The sequence below is a fragment of the Adiantum capillus-veneris genome, chromosome 1 (genome assembly GCF_014529385.1).
Source record: "Adiantum capillus-veneris isolate H3 chromosome 1, ASM1452938v2, whole genome shotgun sequence".
NCBI classification, from domain to species: Eukaryota; Viridiplantae; Streptophyta; class Polypodiopsida; order Polypodiales; family Pteridaceae; genus Adiantum; species Adiantum capillus-veneris.
In genome coordinates this window covers 55,822,378-55,846,705 of record NC_140931.1, presented here as the reverse complement: position 1 = coordinate 55,846,705, position 24,328 = coordinate 55,822,378, and the positions used below count along the sequence as shown (strand labels likewise).

The 24,328-nt window shown below is 40.5% G+C and overlaps 1 protein-coding gene across 1 annotated transcript in view; it reads left to right on the top strand.

Moving 5' to 3' along the window:
- Positions 1–24,328, top strand: part of LOC147464833 (uncharacterized) — a 135,581-nt gene that overhangs the window by 5,522 nt on the left and 105,731 nt on the right. The window lies entirely within an intron of this gene.

Below are 24,328 nucleotides of genomic sequence, written 5' to 3'. Positions count from 1 at the left end.
GGACTGATGTGCTATGATGATAACCTCTGTTACAGGGTTGAGCTTGATGCATTGACATGGGTCAAACACTATCTCTTGTGTATACGGTGCATGCATCCAAAAAAAATTTTAAAAGTTGTTTTATCCATAAGGATGAAATTAGGGTATATGGCTGGCCAAAGCGATCATGGGGTTGTTTTGTGTCATTATTATGGTTATGTAAATGAGGTTATAATGTGCATATGGTTGGCCAAAAAAGTGATGGGACTGTTTTGTGTCATGATTATAGTTATGTAATGAGGTTATAATGTGCATGGAATCTCAGAGAGAATGTGTGGATGTCTCATGTGCGTATGTGTACTGCTTTTCATCCTTTTAAGTTAAAAAAAACTAGCTCTATGTAGAAGGAGGAAGATGTACAATTGTGGTATGTTGTTAACATGTAGTTCAAATATTTTAAGTTGGTGATTTGAGATTATGTTTACTTGCTAGTCGGATTTTTTTTATACATTAAAAAAATTTGTTTCTAAGGACCATGTGTATTGGATGAGTTTGCCAACAATGAGTGCAATTAAAAATCCAAGTGTGGCACTTGGGTTCATTGATCATTATGGCTTATGATCAAGGACTGAGATTTTCCTTGTAATTATCGATACGCCTATGTTTTTTTTGTTGTGTTAGCTAGTGTGGCTCTTGGATTATTTTTTTGGTATGTTTGTCCTATCAAATTTTTTGCAACCATTGGTGGCTAAAGTGGTTTGCAAAATGGTTATGTATCACATAAAGAGGGGTGGAGTCCTCACCCATGTCATGGGAAACGGATTATGATTTATGATTGAATTTTGGATTATGGATGGTTTATGGAAAGCATTTTGAAACATGCGTTGATACGCCTAAAAAATTTTGGCCCCACTAAAATTTTTCCTTATATCAAATGCTTGAAATGGTCTGTGAGACTTGATCAACTCTTAGAGACTCCATCCCACTACATTATTAGGAAAGAAGGTGCATGTGTCAATCCTCCTAGAGACTCATATTCTTCACCTGTGGAATATGTCTCCCATAGTGATGTTCACTATGTGAAGGTGGCATTCATCGTAAACCTTGCTCCAAATTGGCTACATCAATCTCCTTGATTTGGAAGCCTAGATTTTGCAGCCTTATATAAAGTAAGAGCAACATGTGGCAATTCAAAAAAACAATCGCTAACCTTGTAGCCATATAATCTTTGATAGAAAATCAATTAAAATAAATTTAATGCCTTTAGTTGTTAACATATGAAAAGGGAAGCTTGACAGAGGAGGTACTACGTACACTAACCCCTAGAATCCTTTCCTCAAACATGACTTTGTCATCTAACTAAAGAGATAAGTGGGTGAAAGTTCATTCAAAGCATATTTAAAAATGAAATAAAATTAAATTGAATACTTATTATGATGAGGAAAAGTATCATATACTTACCTCAAGGAAAAAGGGCATTAGAAAACAAAAAAGGTAAAGGTGCATCACCAAAATCCCTACCTCTATTAATCTAGTCAATTCCTTGACCTGTTAACCAAACACTAAAAGTATGGATAAGTGAATATAAACAATACATCTAAACTAATGACATGGATTGAAAACCTTGGTCTTCTTAGCTAGGAGTTCAATATACGTTAGTTTGAGAACTGCCTTTCGGAGTGAAATCTAATTCACCAGCTTGATCTTACACAAGCTATACTTTATCTATAGGAACAACAATTCATGTAGAAAGTACTATGATATACTGAAGTTGGAATTGTATTCACTACATTATAAGTGAGAATTGTATAGTTAGGATTATGAAAATGTTCCCCTTGTTCCTACAAGTAAAGACCATCCAATGCTGACTCAGATCATCGTCCTCTTTGTCTTCATCTTGGCTTAATTGGAGATGCTCCATTGCTGCTTGATTTTCTAAAGCACTTGTTTATTTGGTCGCGTTATCTTCCAGGTCCTCTTTCATGTTTACAATCAGATCTTGTAGGTCCGTCTGGTTGAGGGATAGATTTCCTTCCAAGTTTGTGATATCTACCAGAGACTAGTGGATATAATTATCCAAAATGGACTACTTCATTACATTGTGGGCCTCCTTTAAACTATCAACAATTGGTTGCTTCTGGTCTAACATAGACTATTATTTTTTCAGATCATTCCCTAGGTTCCATTTCTCAACCTTCTCATTGGATTAAAAATTTTCCAGTTCTTTAGTTTGCTGCTCCAGTCCTTTGATGGCTTTCTCTATTTTCTGTTAAGTACTTGCTCACTATCAAAACCTTGTCATGTATGATTAATTCAAAATTCCACTATAGTTCTAAATTTTGAGTGTCTTGAGTCCAACCATTGTCTGAGTTGCCGATGTCAAAAGTCACCTTGCTAGCCTACGCTTCCAATCATTTGGCCCACTGGATCGACAATTTTATTCCATCCTGTTTGGATTGTGGCTATGCATCCATTGGTAATGGTATCCACATTTATGCTCTTACTTTCATATTTGACTACATGGGAATTGTATGGTATTTGTAGTTGGTGTGTGGTATTGATGAGTTGAAACTTGATGGAACTTGAGCTATGAGCTAAGCATGATGGGATAAAGGCATTGTTGGAATTAGGGTTGCAGAGAAACACACACATCTTGGAGAAGAGGAAGGAAGCTCAAGGCACACAATAGAGAGTGTTTTACTTAGTGTGCAATGGAAAGATAGATGGCCCTAGAGTGATGGGCATATATACAATGCATGGGGGGAAAAACCTCCTAAAGAGGGAAAAAATGCCCTGGCGGTCCTAGTGTGTTCACACACATCACTACCACATGGATATGGTAACAAATCCCCCCTGGAGTGATGCGGTGAATGAGAGCTGGCACATGAGTAAAGGGAAGTTCCATGCCCTGAGGACAGGATCAGTCCACAAAGGGGAGTAAGCCCAAAACTTTGCGGAAAGCTTCAAGCTTCTCATGATACAATGCCTTTGTGAAAAGATCTGCAAGGTTGTCCTGTGTTGGCACATAAGCCAAGCTGATCTCTCCTGCTGAGAGCCTCTCCCTGACATAATGGTAATGCACCTCAATGTGCTTTGTGCGAGCATGAAAAACTGGGTTCCTCGCAACTGCCAATGCGCTCTGACTGTTATTGTAGATAGTGTTGGCAGTGTCCTATCCAACACCCAAATCAGCCATAAGGCGTCTAAGCCATACACACTCAATCGTAGCTGTGAAGACTGCCCTGTACTGAGCCTCACAACTCGAAGTGGACACAGTAGGTTGCTTCTTGCCATGATATACATGAACTGCCAAGCATGAAACAAAAACCACTTGTGGACACTCGCGTGTCAAAACAACTAGACCAATCTGAGTCCGAAAAAGCATGTAAGTCTGGCGGCAATGATCCCCCCTTGGGATAAAACAAGCCAAGATGTAAAGTGCCACTAAGGTAGCGGAAAATCCTCTCGACAGTCTGCCAATGCTTAGACCCTGGGCTATGCATAAATCTGTTGACCTGTGAGACTGCAAACTGAATATCCGGCCTCGTGTTGCATACATAAATGAGGTAGCCAACAGCAGTTTGAAAAAGAGTGACATCAGCAAGATCGCCAGCATCATGTAGACTCAACTTCAAACCTATTTCCATGGTAGTGGCAATAGGTTTGCATTCCTCAAGTCCAAACTTACATAGCAATGTCTCTATGTAAATTTTTAGACACAAGGCAATACCACCATCACACTGCTTAAACTGTATACCCAAGTAATGATGCAACAGCCCCAAATATTTCATCTTGAAAGTAGCATTCAAATCAGCCTTAAATTCAGCAATATGTCTCTCATTTGGTCCAGTGATCATAAAATCATCAACATAAAGAACCACAATGAGAAGTACATCACCCTCACGCTTTACATACAATGTGCTTTCTTTTGGACTGTTACGAAAGCCTCATTTAACCAAATGAGTGTCAGCTTTCTCATACCAAGCACGAGGAGATTGCTTCAACCCATACAAAGCTTTCTTACATCTGCACACTTTGTCCTCTTGTCCTTTTATGACAAAACCGCGAGGCTACGTTACATAAACTTTGTAAGGAATTTGCCTATTCAATTTGAGAGTAGCGGAATTTAATGAGAATACTTTCAAGAAATGATTTTGTGAGCATAGCGGGTAGACATAATTGAAGATAGCAACATAATCATAGCAATTAGTTAACTTGGCATAGACAATACTTTTGCAAGAGAGAGAATTTAGAGAACATGACAACAGTTGAGGACCGGATTTATGTGGAGCTGGTCCCCCCTCCAATAGGCATTTGTATTATGATTTCTCCCATAAAGAGAGACTTGTTACAATACATTCTTTGTGTTCCTTGTGACCTAGGTGAAGCAATGAAGATGGAAAGCTTCATGCATCACCATCATAGCATAACCTAAACTTGAAGAAAGCTTTGACTATACCAAGCCTCAGTCCCAAGACCTCAAACACCTTCGAAGGTGGAGAGAGCTAGCAGGGAATGAGGGTAGGGAAGAGGAAGAAGAAACATTTCATACGAGAAAGAGCTAGTTCCTCACTTATCATAACTCTTGAGCTAGCATACATAATAGCATAGTAATGAAGAAGAAAGAGATGAAAAGCTCAAGCATTGAAGCATGGCTCTTGGTTGGATTTGAACTCCATAGCCAAGAGTGTTGGTGTAGGCTCTCAACCTCTACTTGCTTGGAGAGGGAGATCTTGCACTTTGCATAGCACACAATGAGAGTGTGTGTGGGTGAGTATACCCCCTAAGCACCCCCCTAGATTGCTTGGGTCGACCCCCCCTTGTAGCTCATGCTTGAAGCTCATTGGACCCCTCCAGGCCTAGCCAATCACAAGCAGGAGCCATTACAAGCAACAGGGGTAGCCTTGGGACAAGTGTCCCCCTTTCCCCTTTGAGAGAGAGGACTTGATAAATGAAAAATCAATTAATTAAATATCCTAAATTATCATTGGAACCCTTGGGTGGCCAACCAATAGGCTTCAGGGACACCATGAGGGCAACATAAGGAGGAACTTGACAAGTGTCCTTGCTGCCTCTTCAAGCTGGGGCTTCCCTTGTGTGTGTGTGTGTGTGTTCTCTCTCATCCCCCCCCCTTTTAGGCTCGCCCCCCTCCTTGTAGGGATCTTTTTGACTTTAGGAGCTCAAGCACCTTAGTCATCAAGCATGACAAAGCACTTGGACTAGGGGGTATTCCCACAAGCATCTCAGGCAAGCATGTCAAGGCACCTCAAGCACCTTAATCAAGCGGCAAGTCAAGCACCTCAAGCATGGAGTAAGTCAAGCACCTCAAGCAGGAAAAACACCTCAAGCAGGACAAGCACCTCAAGCAGGTCAAGCACCTCGAGCTTGGGCCGGGTTCCCACCTCAAGCTCAACCCTAGCTTACCTAAGGTCAAAGGACTTTTTCACACATTATTGGAGGTCTTCAATGAAGCTAACCCTAAGGTCTTATGCTCCATTGGTTAGCCTTGCTCTTGATAGACCATCTCCCATTTGGGCCCCTTTACTATTCGCCCCGTGTTGAGATAGATCTATAAGCACATATCTATATCTTAACACTTGTTCCCGTTTATTCTCCCACATTAAGTGATCAATTTAATATGAGAAAATCATTTGGGTTGGTTAGATATTAGATTCTGTGACATTACTTCCTCAAATATGTCACCATTCAAGAAAGAAGTAACAATGTCTGATTGATGTAAATTCATGAGACATATACTCCCCCCCTCGATCGGAACGGAGGGTGCCCATAGTACATTCTGAGACATTTTCAGCCACCATAGCCAGAAATTGTTTGAAGCACATAAAAACTTCAGACTTCGCTTTAAGCGGAAATACCCATGCATGCTTGGAGTAATCATCAATGAAAGTCACAAAGTACAGGTAATTGCCCAAGGACGGAGTTTGCATGGGCCCACAAACATCACTATGCACAAGCTGCAACCTGCATGTGTCCCTAACTAAACCATCCTTTGGAAATTTAGAACGCTGCATCTTACCCAAAATACAGCCTTCACAAACATGTTTGACAGGTGCTTCAAGAGGTGGCAAAGAAGCAACCATATCAGATTTCTGCAAACGCAGCAAACTAGCAAAATTCAGATGACCAAAACGTGCATGCCAAAGTTTTGCATCTGAAATAGCCCTTGAATCTGCAACAGCATTTGCAAAATTTTGTCCACACTTTTCATACAAAGTGAGCTTATATAGCCCACGGCACAAAAGCCCGGATGCAACAATTTCATCACCAAAACTGAGATCATGAACTGTACATTTGTCATCCACAAATTTGACTACAAGTGCAAGTCTAGCAAGTGTGGATACAGACAAGAAATTCTTCTTGATCTCAGATACATAAAGTGCATCAACAAGTGTGAAAGAACTGCCATTAGCAGCAGTAAGCACAATCTTTCCAACTCCCTGAACTGGATAAGAGGCGTTGTTGGCACAAGTGACTAAATTCCCATGAGGGACAGACTCGAGAGAGGTAAACAATTCACGATGTGAGGTAATGTGCTTTGTAGCACCACTGTCGAAATACCACACATGTGAATCTGCAGCAATTGACAAGCATGCATCATGGACAGCAGGATTGTAAGTGCACTCTGCGCTAAAAGCCCATTCTGCATCAACATCAGCAACACAGTCTCCTTTCACAGAAGACTCAACAATGGATGCATTTGTATTAGAACCAGCATTTGTAGTGGAACCACCCTCTTTCTTCTTAGCCTCTTTGGCCTTCAACTTAGGACACAACTTGATCTAGTGATCATTGGATTTACAATAATGGCAACGCATCTTCTTTTTGCCCTTATCACTAGAATTTCCAGACAAAGTGCTGCCGGCAGAAGAATTAGGAACAGAATTTTTGCCACTCGCAGTAGAACCATAAGAAGTGACTGCATTACTGTTACCACCCTTTCTTTGAGAAGCAATAAAAGCCTGTTCAACTACACGCTGCCTAGTCCTGTTTTTTCTAGAAAACAATCTGTGCTTTGTTGGAATTAGGGTTGCAGAGAAACACACACAGCTTGGAGAAGATGAAGGAAGCTCAAGGCACACAATAGAGAGTGTTTTACTTAGTGTGCAATGGAAAGATAGATGGCCCTAAAGTGATGGGCGTATATACAATGCACGGGGGAAAAAACCTCCTAAAGAGGGAAAAAATGCCCCGGCGGTCCTAGTGTGTTCACACACATCACTACCACATGTATATGGTAACAGGCATTGGAAGTGAAAAATTCTAAATATATCCCACTAGGTGTTGCTTTTGTAAGGCCTCAAGTCTGTAAGGTAATCTTTGAATTGTTGTTGTAGTGGCGATTGTGGACTTTTGTTTCAATGTGGTAGTTTTCAATTTTGTGTGTTCTTAGATTCATTTATTTCTTGGCCTACATCGATGGTTGTCTTTGGGGTTTCTTGATAGTGGTACTATGGCCGTCCATTCTAGTTTCCCTCCTACCAGTTTAATGGTTCATTGTGCCTTCTTTTCTCTGGATTATTTGCTTTCGCGATGAGCTACTCTCAATATTTTTTTCATAGTTTTTTTTTCTTTGTGGTATTTTAAAAATCTCCTTGCCTCGTCCACTCTCTGTTCATGTTACATGTCTTCTTGCCCTTCTAATTTGGCCAGATCCAATGTTTGATCTCATGTTCTATTGGGCTTTGGTGCCAGAAGTTTGGGATGCCCTGGCTTGCAAGTCATCTAGTAGAAAACTTGCCAAACATACGAGGATTTAAACAGGTGTTGGGATTTTATCTTGGCTCACTAAACACCACACTAGAGCATAAAATAGTTTGCTTAGGTTAATTCGACACTTATTGTCCAAAGCTATCACAAGAAGCATGGTGAACAGCTTCTTAGACACATACATAGGGTTGAGAGTTTTCAGATTGATGGCCTCAGCTACAAATTTATAGGTTGTTTTTTGTTCCAAAGTCATGTCTAGTGATGTTGGCTTGCACATTCTCTCACAAATGTCACATGTGTTCCAAAAATCTCAAACATTTGATATCATACTCTACCACCATGAACCAACTTGAAGAATTTTCTTGTAGTAGAGAAGTGTCCACTCAAACTTCTAGTGTGTGCTTTAGTAATTACTTGCATCTTGCCTTGCATTTGTATACTCTTTGAATGAGAGCCTTTTTACTAGGTTGTGTGCTTTAGTAATTACTTGCATCTTGCCTTGATTTTGTACACACCTTCTCCAAACTTCAACAACACCTAGTTGATACAAAGATCCTACTATGATAGTAAAATTTAGACTTCTAAGAATGAGAGATTTCTTACTCGATTGTCACCTGTCCTTTGGTATACACCCATATTGTAGGAATTTATACACGTTGGTACAATCAAACATGGTCGAAGTTAGGAGCAGGCACAGACAATGCTATGTATGTTTACAAGTGCATGATAGAGTTCTAAAGTAGGTGTGGAGGTCCTAGGTAGGCAAGTGGTTGCTGGAATGTATGCTTGAGGTTTATTTTTAGGCCATAAAGGCTCCATGATCGGCTAAATAGGTTGGTAGATCAAGGTGTTCAAAGTGGTGGAGTCATGTGGTAAGATGTAGTGCTCAAGTTGCTCTACAAACCGGTTAAGACTACTCCTCAATCGGAGCTATAGGGTGGAAGTTATTGGAATTTGAATGTGGAGTGCCTTGCAGATCTCCTACGGGATGGATAGGTGCAGATGGGTGGTCAGAGAAAAGGTGAGTGTATATATTTGGAGTGTTTAGTTTATGGAGCATGTGTATCTTTTGAGATTGACAATTGGAGTCGAGATGCTTGAGATATGGCCAGTTGAAGTTTTTTCAAGGGCTAGGTCAGTGCCAGTTTGACTGCCTCAGTAGGCATGCCATCTGGAACTTTTTTGGGCTTACCAAAGTTCTCAAGAGAAGTATGTAGTGTGTGGAGCTAGCTAGAATTGATGGGTTGTCCATCTAAGTTGTAAGTATAGAGTTATGGCTTATTGAAGTTTGTGGATGGTGGAAACAGTGGAGAGCTGGATGGTTTTTCACATTTTTTGAATGCGTTGTTCAAGGCCACAGAGACATTGAATGGTGGAGGAGACAGTGGTGGGCTATCGATGGAATCTTATAGCATGTGCATTGGATTTTGGGGCCAAAAACCGTGAGCCACTCAATTGGCAAAGAAGAAGACAATTTTTTAAAGTTATTGCGAAATTTTTCTAACCCCAAAGGGTCGCTTCCACCGTGTGCGGCCACGTGGCAGTGAATAGGCCCATATATGATGGGGATATCCTTGGATGCATGTTATAAATCTTGGGGCAAGACCCTATCATCATCAAGAAAATGGAAAGAAAGAGGCTCTCGTGGAGCTCTCCCCCCCCCTCCCCCCTCCCCCATGCTTGCGGCCCTGTGCGACACTCATGGCGGTGTTGGGTGGTTTTTGAGTGCACGGTAGCGGTGTTGGTTGATGGTGAGTGCTCCTAAGCATTGGTCGACCATTTTGGCAACAATGATGTGGCAGTGTGGCACCTTTACAGGCTATTCTCACTTGACGGGTTGAAAGCAAAACACTCCCCCCCCCCCCCCCCCCCCCCCCCCCCCTCAAACTAGCAATCTCGCTAGTGCTTGGGTGAGGGAGAGAGAGTTCAAGGAGGAAGTTCTTGAGAGAGTGAGAGAGAGAGAGAGAGAGGGGGGGGGGGGGGGGGGGGGGGGGGAATGGAACCTTGTGAATCACAAGGGGCACTAGCGATATTGCTAGTGCTCCTGGCTCTAAAAAGGGAGAAAGGGAAATTTGTGAAGTTGAAAGGCACTGGCCTCTCTAAAAGATGCCAAATTGGGCCGCCAAAGAGCCACCAAGTGGACCAATGGAAGAGCAAATGCTAAAAGTGTAATAGCACCTCCACAACATGGGGTTTTCTAATAATTTTTGGGCTTTTTGGGATCCATTAAAGCATGCATGCGGGTTTTTAGATAGAGATGTGTGCTTGTCAAGCCCATGAGGGTTTTTTTCTTGAAACTAGTCATAGCTTTGTCATTGGAAATGTTGTAAATGTTCTTTTGAAGAGATATCAAGCCCATTGTCACCCATTTGATATCATTTTTCCCTTTGCCCTTTCTCCTTCTCTTGCTCTTGTTGTGTTTTTCATTGTTGTCAGTGTGGATGTGTGTGTCTCCCCAAAGCAGCGGTGAATGTGTAGACGTGGTTCTGTTAGTGTAAGTTGTAAGTTTTAAAGGAGTTTCTTTTATAGGATAGGGGTGTTTTGAATACCCTGATCTATAGAGAGGCCATTGTGTTTTGTTTCATGTGTGTTTCCCATTCCCCCTCTACATCTTCTGGTGCCCCCATGGAGTGTGGAAGATTGCGTGTAAGTGAAGGTGCTGCCCTAAAACTGTGCGCAGTAGCACTGTTTTCAGATTCGTTTTTCTCCTTGTAGAATACAGATCTGAGAATTTTGTTGCTCCTGCCCATCCGCTTCGACGTGGTCTACAACTTTGCAGAAGAAACTTTTTGCAAATTCCTCGCCGTTTGGCTGATATTCAGCTCAGACTGACTGTATACAGAAATTCCAGATTTTTTGTTGTCGCATTGTGTGCAAGTTTGATGCACTTTTGGAAGCACTAGAGATGCTTGAAGTTTAGTGCATAAATTCTGAGTTGAAGATGCAATTGCAGCTTGTGTTAAGCTTGTGGCTTGAGGGTTTTTTGGTAGACTTGGGCAACGAAGTACGGAGGCGTTTACACACCACCGAGGCGGTCTCCTGAGAGACGCAGTTTTTTGGAGCACACAGGTGGAGCCTCTTTCACTGGGTTTTAGAGAATACTTTGGCAGTGATTTTGTGCTTGGATTCATGGTCTTTGCGGATGGTTTGCATATGGTTATGGCTCATGGTTGATGCCCATTATACATGCATTTTGGCGAGCACTTTCAAGTGCCGGTGAGCTCTCTTGAGAGCATTGTTTTCGCATTGATCAAGTTTCCGGATTGCAAATGTTTTGGCGCTTCCTTATGCGCGGTCACTCCGCTGATGTACGTTGAGTGCGGATTGCCATTGTATATAAAAATGTGGAGCCATTTTGGCATTTCTACTCATTGACATTGAGTAGTGTTATGGTTTATGGTAGAGATTGTACTTGAGTTTTTTGCTCAGCTTTCAGAGAAAATTCTGTCGGATTTTTCTCAGATTCTCGCCATAGTCTGTGATTGAGTGTTTACTCTCACTTTGACAGGTTTTGTCAGTCTGGACACAGTTTTGTGTTTTCGTATCCACTCTGGCAAGAGTGAGGAGTTGTGTATCTTTCTTTGCTTGAGACAGTGGTTTGCTCTTGGGTGGGAGAGTCTTGTGATCTCGAGCATTGTTTGCCATAGTTTTGCAGAGCTTATGCATGTATGTTGAGTGTAGTTTGATGCGCATTGATTTCATTGTATTGAGCTTGCAGGACAATGGTTATTTTGTGTTGATAGACATTGTGCGTCGAAACTCTGGCGAAATTTTCTCAGGAGTTTTATGCGTATCGTTTTATGCCATCTAGGTAGAGATTGCGGGTTGCACTCAGCATTTGCGTGCGGTGTTCTCTGCAAGTGGGAGATTTGTGCGTGTGTATGCATCGATACCGCATAGTGTGGGCTTGGTGATTAGCTCATAGATTGCAGTGTGATACTAGAGCAGGCGAGGCTTGTATTGACATTGCGGGAGCTCTATTTTGGAGTGTGTCTCACAGGTTTTACATTGTGTTTCTGGACATATTTGTAGACAGTTTCCAGGTGTTGTTGGTGAGGTGGTTTTGCTTTTTAGTTTGCTACATTGTGCTCGTGGCAGAGACAGGTGATCGCTCAGATTATGATCTCTCCGAAATGTGCATGTTTGATGGGTCAGACTTTGCAGCATGGAGAGAGTGTATGCTTGATGCATTGAGACAGCGAGGGTTGCATCGACCATTGAGTGGTGATGTAGGTAGACCTTCCAACATGTCTGACGATCAGTGGCAGGAGCTAGAGGAGATGGCACTATCTACACTCTCTTTGCACCTTGCGGAATCTTTATATGCTCTTGTTATGTATGAGACTACTTCGAGAGCACTTTGGCGCAGATTACATGATATGTATGATAGATCTGAGTCATCACGGACTCGTGTGAGACATGTACATTCACGAGTACGCCGACAGGTGATATGTTGGTATTGTGGTCATTCTGGACACGTAAGACGGCGTTGTTTTCGTCGTATGCGACATCGTAGGAGACATGGTAGTCTCAGAGATGTATGTAGTGATGCCATGGACTCAGTTGCTTTGACAATTGAGGCAGATGTAGTTTCGGAGTATACTAGTGACGGGGATGTCACTTTTACCTCGAGCTATGCACGAGATGCTATACATGTGGATAGTGCACTCCCTTCGCAGTTCTTGCTAGACACAGATGCTATGTTTCATGTCACGCCGCATCATGAATGGTTTTGTAGCTATTCTAGCGGGATGCTTGGCAGTGTACGTTTGACCGATGGATCGGTGCATGCGATAGCAGGTGCAGGAGATGTGAGACTGTCATTACCGAGTGGTGCATCTTACTTGGAACGACATGTGCGCTATGTACCAGATTTGATAGTGAGTTTGATCTCGATTGGTCAGCTTAGAGATTGTGGATGTCAGATTTCACTACGAGAGCGAGATTTTGTGATGCATTTGGGTTCGCTAGTGATTGCGAGAGGTGCCAGGAGTGGTACAGGTTACCCATTGCATGTGGATCACGAGAGAGACGGTGTTGTCTCTGTGATCATGCAGCTAGGTAGAGAGCGAGAGAGCAGGCGAGTCTCTTTTGCTTGTGGGTTGCAGGATGCTTTGCATGGAGTGTAGAGCAGTGACCTTGTTGTGCAGGTTGCGTCTACGGATGCGTAGGTAGAGCGGGACAACTATAATAAGTCACAGCAGGATGAGTCATCAGAGGTGATGACAAAGATGACTCACATGGATGCCGAGATGTCGGCTATTGTGGAGTCATTTCTTGATATGCTTATGCCAGAGCTTGATGCAGATCCAGGACAGATGGATACTCTTGGTACACATTTGATATGTGGTGGGCACAAGGAGTCACTCCAGAGCTCGGAGTCAGAGTGCCATGGTCTCTATGATAGGGGACAGGGTTGCCAAGAGTTGAGTTCTGAGTTGGAGGTGGCAGAGGTTGCCAGGGTTGCGTCAACGTTTGGTGTCCTCATGTACGAGATGCTGATCTCAAGGCCCGACATAGCAGCTGCAGTGGGAGCATTTGCAGCAGGGTTGATTAGTTGTTCGATGACTGATCTTGGCATAGAGCATAATAGAGGTTTGTAGGTATTGGACCGATACTTGCAGGAGTGCATGAGCTCTTGTAGACTATTTGCAGAGCTTGGAGCTAGCTCTGTGTGGCTTCCACAGCGGGATGTTTGTCTATCAGTAGAGCCGGATGCACTAGCTCATCGAGAGTCAGTGGGCATAGGTTGAGAGAATATCTCATCTTCTATTAGTTGTACACTAGTAGATCTTGCTTAAAGGCACATTGGCCTTTAAGTGGGAGGTTGTTGGGGTTAAGGCCTATGTGCCTTGACCGGTCGCCCAGGTCATGGGCGCCCGCCCATTGTTACCCTATACTTATAGTGAGTATACTGTATAGGGGGAGCTGCCACTTCACAGTCTCCCCACCCACATCTTGTGTGTGTCTCCTTCTCTCTCTCTCTCACTCTCCGTCTGTGGTGCTCCCCGATCCCCTTCAGATGTTGTGTGTGTTTTTGTGTCATGGTGAGCTCTCATGGCCTCCTTATATAGGGAAGAAGGAGAGGATTTAGCAATATTTCTAATTGAAGTGAGTGTCCCACTCTGGTGACTAGGAAAATGGGGCGCATGTGACTGTGGCTCCCATCTTGTCTCCTCATTATTTAAAATACCAGAGTCAATAGAGAGAGAAGAAGAGAGAATGTGGGTAGGATGTAGAGGATAGGAAATATTTACAATAGTCTAGCTTTGGCTAGACATAAGCTTATTAGGGAGAGAAGAGAGAGGTAAGAAAATTATAAGAGAGGTTGTCGAAGGTGGATATTTGTTAATGAGGATGGATCCTCCAAAAATGGTGATAGAATCACTCTAGACTTGCCAAGACCTCATTAAAAGAGCCTTGTCTCTTGTAATCATGCTTGAAGACTTGTAGAACCATAGCCATTCTAGAGGGAAGAAAACTAGGGATGGCTTGTGTCACCTTTACGTGACAAAACTGGGGTCCACTACAAAACTCATAGCTCCGCGTTCATAACTCCAAAAATTCTGAAAAAATTTGAGCTAAAATTTGAGATCACGAGCTACATCTTTCATGTTGAACGCTCCTTCAGATTTGGGGTTCTTCTTTACTTAAAAAATTCAGCCAAATAATGTATTATTTGTGACTGCAAAAGTCTTTTGGTGGTCCCCTTTGAGTGGACTTCTCTCTTGACTTCAAGTGTAAGCTCCTTCATGTATATGAAAATATGACCTAGAGTTTGGAAAGGATTGGCAATCATCTAGGTGGAGGTATTATTGAAATTTGAAAGTGGGGTTGAGGTTTGAAAATGAAAACTAGTGAATAAAAAATTTGGTAGGGTGGTATAATATACATACATGAAAAATATATTAGAAAATACTAAAATATATAATGTAATTTATATATATTTAATATTTAAGGTCAAAAGAGAGATCAACAAAGAAATCTTACTTATTTATGCTACATGGTGATTGATTAGCATAAGTCTTATTTATTTAATAAAGGCTAAAACGTTTGTTAAAAAGGAAGAAAAAATCAAAAGTAACTTATATAATGGGAAATATTTTGGTAAAAGGGCAAAAATATATGGGGGGGTTCCCATGCATGGAAAATCTTGCCTCATCATTATCCAGCTAGACTATATGTATCGTAATTATTAGGGTGCATTATTTATATTGTAGCTCGTAAATATTAATGTAGCACATCACCTCTGTCGATGTTAATATATCATATCTAAGTGTCCAACTAGTTAAGAGGTCTAGACATGCATCATTATTATCTTGCATACATTACTTATTCATAGATCTCACGTATTGAAATATGAAGGGCAAGTCGATAAATTAATTATCTATAAGTTGACACTCTATGTACATACGAATCTTTATATATACAGTCATGGACATTGTCTATCTGTACATGTGGTATCATATTGATTGTAGGTAGGTGTTTATATCCTTTCTCACTATTTCCCAACTAGACAAGACATGCAATACCATCATTGTTATCGCCTCACATATATATTATTACATCAATGTAATAATCACATATGGTATCCTAATTATCATCACACCTTATTATCATGCACTACCTTCTTCTATCTCTTATTTACACTCGATGTAGTGCCGGGATATCAGAAACATGTACACTATCCACCCAAAGAAGGGAAATATTGACAACTCTTCCAGCTTATTGTTGCTTATATGCTCAATCATTATCCAGCTAGACTATATGTATCGCAATTATTAGTGTGCATTATCTAAATTGTAGCTTGTAGTTATTATTGTAGATCATCATATTTATTAGCATAATTATCATATTTATTGTAGCTCGTCGTAATAATTACATGCGGTATCATAGTCATTATCATGCACTATCCTCTTATATCTCTAAAATACACCCTATCTAGTGGATATCAGAAACATGTTCTAAATCACACCATGCAACTAAAATAGAGCTTGCATAATTATATTTGTCTGATGTATATTATCTTGCGAGATATATAAGGCAAGTCTAGTGCTTAGTTATCAAAAACATGATATTCTATGTACATATGGAGTTTAAATCATGCATATACACTATCCATCTATAGAAGGTATTATAATGGTTGTTATTAAGGTTAAAATGTATATCCTAAGTCACTACAGCTTCCCACATTAATATCTCTACACATGTATAAATACATATTGAGTGCTTGGTATCTCCACACACGTATATGTACATACACATTATCTTAGACATTGATAATAATGTGGTAGTGTGTATTGAAGTTATATAACAAATTCCTATTGATCTATATATTCTTTTAGTTTTATATAAAATATATGCAAAATCCAAAAAATAATTTTATATAACTTTTATTTTATGTGTATATACTGAGTTGTATATATACATGGACATTGTTCATCTATGCACAAGGTAATATACTGTGATTGTAGGTTATTGTTTATATCCTATCTCACTATCCAACTATACCATAAATGCAATTTTATCATTATTATCATGCACTATATTTGACGTAGGTGATTGCATGGATTATAAACATCTTATCATAATCATTATTGCACGTTATTATCACTCGAGTATAACTCTTATTGATTTATATCCTATCAAGGTGTTATGTCGATACCCCTTGATATACATCTTCATCTAGTGGATATCAGAAACATGTTCTACATCACACCATGCAACTAAAATAGAGCTTGCATAATTATATTTGTCTAATGTATATTATCTTGTGAGATATATAGGATTATAACAAGTGCTGTGTTATCAAAAACATGATATTCTATGTACATATGGAGTTGTATACATGCATGGGCACTATCCATCTATAGAAGGGGTATTATAATGGTTGTTATCAAGGTTAAATATGTATATCCTAACTCACTACAGCTCCCCGACCACACATATATACATACATATTGAGTGCTCGGTATCTCCACACACGTATACGTACACATTATCTTAGACATTGATAATAATGTGGTAAAATGGATTGTTATAATTTTTCATAACTCCACTAATTGAGCCTCCTATTTGAACTCTCAATCATCACCATAGCCTAATCTAGGCTCTCATGAAGTAGACTAGCTGAGGCCGCATCGTAATTATTATCTTGCATTGTTTATATCGTAGGTTGCAGATATGGAAATTATATAACCAATTCCTATTGATCTATATATTCATTTGGTTTTACATAAAATATATACAAAATCCAACAAATAATTTAATATAACTTGTTATTCTATCTGTATATACCGAGTTGTATATATACATGGACATTGTTCATCTATACACGAGGTAACATACTGTGATTGTAGGTTATTGTCTACATCCTATCTCACTATCCAACTATACCATACATGCAATTTTACAATTCTTATCATGCACTATATTTGACGTAGGTAATTGCATGGATTATAAACATCTTATCATAATTATTATCGCATGTTATTATCACTCGAGTATATCTCTAATTAATTTATATCCTATCAAGGTGTTTTGTTCATACCCCTTGATATACATCTACATTTAATATCAATTTTTCATTGGGCTCGTCGTAATAATTACATACGGTATCATAATTATTATCATGCACTATCCTCTTATATCTCTAAAATACACCCTATACATATCTAGTGGATATAAGAAACATGTTCCACATCAAACCATGCAACTAAAATAGATCTTGCATAATTATATTTGTCTAATGTATATTCTCTTGTAAGATATATAGGGAATGTCTAGTGCTAAGTTATCATAAACAGGATATTCTAGGTACGTATGGAGTTGTATACATGCATGAACACTATCCATCTATAGAAGGGGTATTATAATGGATCTTGACATGGACATAGTATCAAAAGGTCCATTTTACATGGATGGCCATTGTGAATATTATGTACATACATGTGTAGAGATAATATGTCAAATTATTCACATGCACGGGCACTATTTATCTATAAATGTATAGATGAAGGGACACTATCAATTTATATAAGGGGTGTAATAATTATCCTACACGTTTACACGAAATCATATGATCTTGGCCCGATTGGGCGGGTTAGGGAAGCAATGACGAGATGTGTGAGCATTATGCCATGCTATGTTGATATAAGTAGACAAAATTTTGAGTGCAATAATGCCTTTACTGTCCACAGTCCAACTAGACGATATCGTAGCTCACATAAATCGTAATTATTATGTAGCAAATACCTCTTGATATACATATAATTTGTCCATTATAAAAAATTCCTATTGTTTATATATTCGTTTAGTTTTATGTAAAATATATGCAAAATCCAGCAGATAATTTTATATAACTTGTTATTCTATGTGACGTATATACCGAGTTCTATATATACATGGACATTGTTCATCTATACACGAGGTAACCTACTCCAATTACACAAACAGCTCCAATTTATTTTAAAATAGAGTATGGTAATTACAATTTGGAGCTTTAGCACAACTTAGCTCAAAATAGGATGAAGATAGACACATCAAAGGAATGGTAATAGTCTAGTAAGGGTAGAATGACAGGATGAGGAGATCGCAAGATTTCGCCAAGTCTCTCGGATCCAAACAACAGGGCTATTCTTTGCTGATAAAAGATTTTCTATCAATACAAATATTCACACGGATATGACGCACAAAATGGAAAGGAAACATGCGGGGATCATCATTCTCATTATTGGCATCCATACTTACACACAAGAGCCTAGTTTAGTTGCACCACCTTGGGACCAATGAGCCTGATCAGCCACAGAAGGTCAGCACCTCGGATCACTTCGACTCTTCCTGATGCATCTATGAAGACGTAAGGCATGATGGCAACACTTTGTACAATGCTGAGCCTTTTAGCAAGCAACAATTGGATGCTATTACCATAATCAGCATGACGAATGAAAGTGACACCATTAATGTGCAGCACATCATCAACTAAGATAGTTTCCTTAGATTGAGATAACTTCTTGAAAATTAGCATCAAAGGTAGGGCAGGGAGGCTTTTCACCCGGTCTCCAAAGCACTTTGGACAATATCCAAAGTGATCTTCACGCGGACAGGAGGTTGGCTTGGGATTGGTGGTGTCTGGATTCACAAAGTGCACTGGGAGCACTCGCAGACAGGCGGCAATCTTGTAGGCAAGCCTTCGCCTCTTTGCTTCAGGAGGATTTAGGGGTGAGAGTCGTGGTTGCAAGTTGGAGGTTGAAGTTGGTTGCTCACTAGCCTTTTTCTTGCCTGTAGTGGTCATGTAATCCCTTATTAATGAGATTAAGCCAAATGTTACCTTACGCTTGAGCACGCGCTGCGGCCTTGGGCCACTTAGGTGTAGAGGTGATCTTCCTCCTCTTAGTCGGCTCCTCAGGAAAGAGAGGTCTGGTGATGCTTTCTCTTCCCTTAATGTGTGTCACAGTACCTTCGTGTATGTTGATGTAGAATATTTCAAGCTCGTGTGCGTTGGAGGTTTCTGGAGCACTCATAGGTTGAGAGGAGAGGTATATCAAGCTCTTCTTCTTACTCTCCTTCGTTGGCGACGATCACGAACAAGGCATGTAGAAGAACTTACTTCTTGAATTTCAATGACACTACAACCTGGTAACAAGACCTCGATGAAAGCTTTTAACGCCATTCGTCCATGTTGTAGATTGCACATCTTCATTGCTTGTGGACTGAAGGTCTGTGTAGCCCTCCTCAGTGGGGGCACCAAAATGATAGCGGGAAAAAGAGCAGTGCAATCGGGTGGCCTCTGTACTAGTGCACACTCATGCACACTCCACAAACCACGCTTCATGCAAACAAGCAAAGAACAAAACAAAGGGGGCACCACCCTAAATTAAGAGGTTTAGGGACCTCACACATAGTGCACATAGGCAAGTGAGACTTCTGGCATTATGATGGCATCAAAACATATGGCAAAACACATAGAAACGAAGCTTAGGGACCTTATGTAGCATATATATACACAAGACATCAGCTTAACAATACAACGGCATCTGATCATACATAACAAGGATATAGAGAAGCAAGCCAAGGATGGCATAATCCCTTGTCAAAAACAATCAACCTAGCAAGTAGGTATGATCCTACTAGCAACACATCAATACCTTAGAGAATGATGGCGAGGATGGTGGCCATGGAGCATGAGAGAAGACTCGTTATTTAGGTTTTAGGGCTAGTAATGTAGCATACTAGAGGGAGAGAGAGAGAGAGGGAGAGAGAGTAGAGCTCCATCCATAGCTCCTAGTTGTGAGGAATGTCGTCATAGCTTCATTGCTTGGTGAAGGGGGTGAAGTGTTGGTTTTGAGTGAGAGAAGGCCTCCTTATATAGGTTTCTGAGAGGGTTTAGGATTAGGAATAAACATGCTTAAATCCGCTGATTGAGGTTACTTTTTGCTTAGGGTGGTCAACAGATTGAGGTCACCTGATATGTCACCATCAAGATATTCTCTAGAGTGATGTGAGAGGGGAGGGTAAATGCTGATTTTTCTGATTGTGACACATGGGGATAAGGCCTTGACCAGCATTTAATAGCAGGTAAGGTGGTTGTTGAAACTGGAGGTTCTGCACATGTCATGGGAGGACCTGCTGGGTCCTCCTGAATATCAAATTCTCAAAAAATCATCAACCATGGCTTCTTTTGACATGTGTTCTTTGAAAAAATCAGCATGTCTCTTTTCAACTGAAAAGTCTTTATCCCTGTTGACTCACCTTTACCATAAGATTTTCCCCTTTTCTCCTCCTGTAACTGCATTGTTGATGCCCAATCACTGCTTCTAGTAACAGTGAATTGTTACCTACCAAATACTTATGGTGCAGTAAAAAATATTTACCATGGGTAAAAGAAAGTTACTGTAGGTAAAAAGTGATTTGGATTTACCATGTAGGTGAAAAATATTTACTGTAGGTAAAAAATATTTACTGTCGGTAAAAAAGTGAAAACGGAGTATGTTGTGCTTTGAGTCCACACGAACATCGTCGTGTAAATTTAACTAAAAATTCACACCTAGAATGGGCTATTCTGTAAGATACAGGTTGTAGGCATGCATAAGAGCTCGTTCCCACGTATCTTCTGTCCATGGCACTTTTTACTCTTTGGTGCTTGTGAAGTAGATTTTTCTTCTGTTTCGAGATCCCTTGGACTAGAGTATCCTCATCTCCCTAACAACTAACTGTGCCTTTATTGCATCTTCAGAAGGGGTCCTAAAAACCATGCATCATATAGCCCTCCCCCTTAAGCTAGAGGTATTTGATGACTCTAGCTGTAGGTTGTGCTACAATAGGGTTCTCTTGAATACTTACCCACCTGGTACCAATTGAATTCGCCATGTTACTGCTTTCTTGGCTGATGCACCCTGTTTAGTCCTTTCTGATGAATAATTGTATCCATCCATGACTAACAACTGGTCTCCTAGACCCTTGAAAGCCATACCCCATCCATTGTCAATATCCACTTTCACTGGTAGGATTCTCTTTTTTTCTTTTATTCTTCTCTTTTTTTCCTTTCCTTTTTCTTTCGTTTCTCTTTTTTTTTTTTTTTGAAACGACTATGTACATGATTGTTACGTCAGTTGGAGCTCGAATATGATGAGCTCTCCTCTGAACCATCCTTAGCATTGATTTCACCAGCATATGGCTGTGAATGACGACATTGGTAGGCCTTCAATCGCCAACCATTTACCGGGGTCTGATGTACCTTACCATCTAGGTCACCTAGTTGGTAACTACCATTTGAGAACCTCTGTATCACTACAAAAGGGCCTTCCCACTTAAGCAAGAACTTACCATCCTTCCCCATACCAGAAAGGCCATTTCCAAATTATCCAAAAAGTCTGGAGCAACCTCCCCATGCTTACCATAAAAATTAGGGAAGGCCATAAGTGAGAGAGTAAACAATTACACAAACAGCTCCAATTTATTTTAAAATAGAGTATGGTAATTACAATTTGGAGCTTTAGCACAACTTAGCTCAAAATAGGATGAAGATAGACACATCAAAGGAATGGTAATAGTCTAGTAACGATAGAATGACAGGATGAGGAGAGCGCAAGATTTCGCCAAGTCTCTCGGCTCCAAACAACAGGGCTATTCTTTGCTGATAAAAGAATTTTCTATCAATACAAATATTCACATGGATATGACGCACAAAATGGAAAGGAAACATGCGGGGATCATCATTCTCATTATTGGCATCCATACTTACACACAAGAGCCTAGCTTAGTTGCACCACCTTGGGACCAATGAGCCTGATCAGGCACAGAAGGTCAGCACCTCGGATCACTTCGACTCTCATATGGCAAAACACATAGAAACGAAGGTTAGGGACCTTATGTAGCATATATATACACAAGACATCAGCTTAATAATACAACGGCATCTGATCATACATAACAAGGATATAGAGAAGCAAGCCAAGGATGGCATAATCCCTTGTCAAAAACAATCAACCCAGCAAGTAGGTATGATCCTACTAGCAACACATCAATACCTTAGAGACTGATGGCGAGGATGGTGGCCATGGAGCATGAGAGAAGACTCCTTATTTAGGTTTTAGGGCTAGTAATGTAGCATACTAGAGGGAGAGAGAGAGAGGGAGAGAGAGTAGAGCTCCATCCATAGCTCCTCGTTGTGAGCAATGTCATCATAGCTTGATTGCTTGGTGAAGGGGGTGAAGTGTTGGTTTTGAGTGAGAGAAGGCCTCCCTATATGGGTTTCTGAGAGGGTTTAGGATTAGGGATAAACATGCTTAAATCCGCTGATTGGGGTTACTTTTTGCTTAGGGTGGTCAACAGATTGAGGTCACCTGATATGTCACCATCAAGATATTCTCTAGAGTGATGTGAGAGGGGAGGGTAAATGCTGATTTTTCTGATTGTGACACATGGGGATAAGGCCTTGACCAGCATTTAAGAGCAGGTAAGGTGGCTATTGAAACTGGAGGTTCTGCACATGTCAGGGGGGGACCTGCTGGGTCCTCCTGAATATCAAATTCTCAAAAAATCCTCAACCATGGCTTCTTTTGACACGTGTTCTTTGAAAAAATCAGCATGTCTCTTTTCAACTCAAAAGTCTTTATCCCTGTTCACTCACCTTTACCATAAGATTTTCCCCTTTTCTCCTCCTGTAACTGCATTGTTGATGCCCAATCACTGCTTCTAGTAATAGTGAACTGTTACCTACCAAATACTTATGGTGCAGTAAAAAATATTTACCATGGGTAAAAAAAAGTTACTGTAGGTAAAAAGTGATTTGGATTTACCATGTAGGTGAAAAATATTTACTGTAGGTAAAAAAGTTAAAACGGAGTATGCTGTGCTGTGAGTCCACACGAACATCCTCGTGTAAATTTCACTAGAAATTCACACCTAGAATGGGCTATTCTGTAAGATATAGGTTGTAGGCATGCATAAGAGCTCGTTCCCACGTATCTTCTGTCCATGGCACTTTTTACTCTTTGGTGCTTGTGAAGTAGATTTTTTTTCTCTTTCGAGATCCCTTGGACTAGAGTATCCTCATCTCCCCAACAACTGACTGTGCCTTTATTGCATCTTCAGAAGGGGTCCTAAAAACCATGCATCATATAGCCCTCCCCCTTATGCTAGAGGTATTTGATGCCTCTAGCTATAGGTTGTGCTACAATAGGGTTCTCTTGAATACTTACCCACCTGGTACCAATTGAATTTGCCATGTTACTGCTTTCTTGGCTGATGCACCCTGTTTAGTCCTTTCTGATGAGTAATTGTATCCATCCATGACTAACAACTGGTCTCCTAGACCCTTGAAAGCCATACCCCATCCATTGTCAATATCCACTTTCACTGGTAGCATTCTCTTTTTTTCTTTTTTTCTTCTCTTTTTTTCCTTTTTTTTTTCTTTTTTTTTCGTTTCTCTTTTTTTTTTGTCTTCTCTCTTTTTTTTTTTTTGAAACGATTATGTACATGATTGTTACCTTAGTTGGAGCTCGAATATGATGAGCTCTCCTCTGAACCATCCTTAGCATTGATTTCACCAGCATATGGCTGTGAAAGACGACATTGGTAGGCCTTCAATTGCCAACCATTTACCGGGGTCTGATGTACCTTACCATCTAGGTCACCTCGTTGGTAACTACCATTTGAGAACCTCTGTATCACTACAAAAGGGCCTTCCCTCTTAAGCAAGAACTTACCATCCTTCCTGCGATCAAAGCGATTGTCGTATCTGAGCACTAAAGAACCTTCCTTGATACCTTTCTTGACAAGGTTGCGATTGAACTTCTTTCGTTTCTTCTCTGACTGGGCTGCATAGTACTTCACTGCTGACTCTCGATCTAGCCCTAACCTCTCCAAATCGATGATTCTTCCTTCCACCTGCTTCTCTTGACTATCCTCCTTATGTGCTTTTAGAACTCGGAGGCTCGCTAGCTCCACTTCTATAGGCAATAGTGACTCTTGCCCTTAAACCAAGTGAAAAGGTGTATACCCCAAGGATGTTTTAAAGGATGTTCTGTAGGCCCAAAGTGCTGCATCTAGGTGTTTGTCCTATGCCTTAGGATGTAAATGCACTTGCTTAGTGATGATTTTACATATAAGACCATTTACC